General features: G+C 56.5%; 1 protein-coding gene across 2 annotated transcripts in view; it reads right to left on the bottom strand.

The window, feature by feature from the left end:
• Positions 1-223, bottom strand: part of LOC119592772 (solute carrier family 22 member 21-like) — a 38,759-nt gene that overhangs the window by 6,175 nt on the left and 32,361 nt on the right. The gene's annotated exons all lie outside the window — the stretch shown is intronic.

Genomic DNA, 223 nt, shown 5'->3' with positions numbered 1-223 from the left:
TTTCCGTCCCCTCAGTCCCCCTTCAGTTCAGGGTTCTTCTTCAGCCTCTCGCATCCCTCCTGGTCCCGTCTGACAGGCCTGGACGTTCAGGTACCCCGTTGGAGCGTGTCTAACCACGTAGGCGGGCGAGTCGATGGCCTGGGGTTCAACTTCCCCAAGCCAATATGAAACAACGTCAGAATTTTTTTGGGGGGGGACTTTCTCCCCTTCCTCGATTCTCCTT

Source organism: Penaeus monodon, chromosome 30 (genome assembly GCF_015228065.2).
Source record: "Penaeus monodon isolate SGIC_2016 chromosome 30, NSTDA_Pmon_1, whole genome shotgun sequence".
Lineage (NCBI taxonomy): Eukaryota > Metazoa > Arthropoda > Malacostraca > Decapoda > Penaeidae > Penaeus > Penaeus monodon.
Note: the sequence above shows the minus strand (reverse complement) of the source record. Positions and strands in the feature narration are given on the sequence as shown.